A 2,639-nucleotide genomic window follows, 5' to 3' on the forward strand; every position below is an offset into this window, starting at 1 on the left:
GGATCCCAGACTCTTTGACCTTCAGCGTGCTACAGCGGCACGGGTACGTAGGTTCAGATACGTACCCGTGGAGTCTTGGTTACCAGCTCAGAGGGACCCTGCAGCAGTTGACCTGTTCAGCACTCGTATTCAGGAGTCATTTTTCAGAGCCCAGATGTCTGCTCAGATAGCTCTACGAGTGCACCGGCTTTTGGATCTTCCAGCCTTTCTGCTTGCAGCCGGTGCTGACTCTGAGGCGCACCTCACCTATCTGCCTGGCCTTCAGACCCTTTTGACTACCAGCGGTAGGTATGTTGAGGAGTGGGTACGAGTCTTCTACGCCTCTGTATGGATTGACCCGGATCATCACTGGATGAGGTTTCGTTTTGAGCGCGAGGATGTCACCATTACTGCCAGTCAGATCCGCCAGCGTTTTGGATTTCCCGAGTCGACGACTCGTCTTCACAGCCTCTGCTACGGCACTTCTGACCCTCCTCGTCGCCCTCACGGCGGTGTGGCTCCGGGTACAGCTCACGTCGCGGCTCTGTTCCGCCCGCCCTTCACAGATGGGTCGCGACGTTCACCGGCAGATTTTACTACAGCAGCCAAGTATTTATATGAGCTTATCAGACGGACTCTTCTGCCGAGGATGGGATACAGGGAGGCTACCACACATATTCAGCTTTGGCTCCTTGGTGCCCTGGTCTCTCACTCTGAGTTCGACGTCGTGGACTTCCTTATTTGTGAGATCGAGGACACTGTTTTGGATGGGATTCGTGCTCGTCGGCAGTTGCCCTATGCTCACTACTTGTGCCACATCTTTGCGCAGCTGATTCAGCCTCCTCGATTTCAGGGCACACTTGAGGCCTCACGCCTCGTTTTTGGATCCTACCGTCCTGCGCCTGAGACTCCTGTGCCAGCTTCTGCTCCTGTTTTTGACTCTTAGGCCGAGGATGCAGCTTTTCATCAGTTCGACACTCAGGCTACAGCAGCTGATGATGATGATGATGATGATTTTGGGGTTCCTCCTCCGCCTCCTATGCCTCCACGCTCACATGATCATGAGGCTGGGAGTTCTAGTGCTGCCCCTGCTACCCCTCAGGCTATGGACCCTGCTCTTGCTTCGATTCTCCAGTCTATCACTCAGCAGCAGGCTCACCTGGCAGCCGAGCAGGCCCGGTTATCCGAGAGGATGCTCTCGATGTTTCAGAACATGCAGGACAGGCAGGATGCGCTTCAGCAGCAGCTACTTCAGGATCGGGCTGAGAGCAGGGCATTCATGGCTCTCATGCTACAGCATTCTGGTGTCTCAGTTCCCCAGTTCAGTCTGCTCCACCTCCTCCGCTTCAGGCTCCAGTTGTGCCAGCGATTCAGACCGGACCCCCTGTTCCTTCTATTGGTCCCTCTTCGCTCTGGCCGGTCACTTTGGCTTTCACCTCTCCGGTTGTCAGCTCTGTCTGCCCGCAGCCGCCAGTGCCTCCAGCATCTGCTGTTTCCACTACTGCTGTGGCAGTGTCTGTGACCTCTTCTGTCCCGGCAGCTCCTGCAGCGCGGCCTCAGTCCGAGTCAGTACCAGCTCCAGCTTCTACCGCAGATCCTGGATCCGAGACTGACTCTGACCCTCCGCCGGCGTTCGCTCTGCTGCCTCGACCGCGACCGGACGCGCCCCCGCCGCCTCCTCTCGCTTCAGATGTTTAGGTTCGGGTGCCCTTTTGGTGTTTGACGCCAAAGGGGGAGAGATATGAGTTGTGAGAGCTAGGGGGAGTTAGAGAGTTAGTAGAGAGTCATTTTGATGTAATATATGTGCTTGCTACTCTCTGTACTAGCTTGATGTTTTTGGCTCACAAACTCGATATATACTCTCTCGTTGCTTATGATTGACTATGTGTATTATGTTTTCACCTTATATTTTATCACCAGTCTTCTAAGTTCTTGTTTCATTGATTTAACTTCACTTTTATATGAACAAGAATCTTATGATGTGTATGCGCTCACTCTTATTAGTATGATACACGTTCTTTCTGTCAAAGATTACTGAGTATAACTAACCATCCTTTCTATTGACAGAAACTTCAAAACAAACTACTCTCACAAAACTTGTAGGGTTGTCATCAATCACCGAAAAGGGGGAGATTGAAAGCATCTAGGCCCCTGGTTGGTTTTAGTGATTAATGACAACGTAATATTATATGTGACTAACGTGTGTTTTGCAGAGACAAATGGTAAGTTAGGTCGCATGACAGGTAGAAGTACTACAACGGTGAAAACAATCCCGGAGATAAGAACTCGAAGCGACGGCTAAAACGACGAAACAAAAGGCAAAGGTCTACGGAGTCCGAGTGTCAAGGAGATGTGGACACTCGCGATTTAGTTAGGTCTTTTATTCTCTTTTAGCCGTACTATAAAGAGGGGTTGTCGATGAGTAGTTTGACCAAGAGAGTTCTAGTGTAGTGTTGGTGCACAATCACACTCACATACAGTGCTAGGTGTCACTCTAGAACTCACTCACAAGTTAGAACGAAAACCGATTTGAAAATCAGCTGAAAAACAAGAGTTAGGGTTTCTGTCCCTGGGGGCACCGGACTGTCCGGTGTGCACCGGACTATCCGGTGCACCCTCTGCCAGGTGGGGCCAGGCTGGTCCGAGGAAGAAGCTTCCTC

The sequence above is a fragment of the Zea mays genome, chromosome 1 (genome assembly GCF_902167145.1).
Source record: "Zea mays cultivar B73 chromosome 1, Zm-B73-REFERENCE-NAM-5.0, whole genome shotgun sequence".
Taxonomy (NCBI): domain Eukaryota; kingdom Viridiplantae; phylum Streptophyta; class Magnoliopsida; order Poales; family Poaceae; genus Zea; species Zea mays.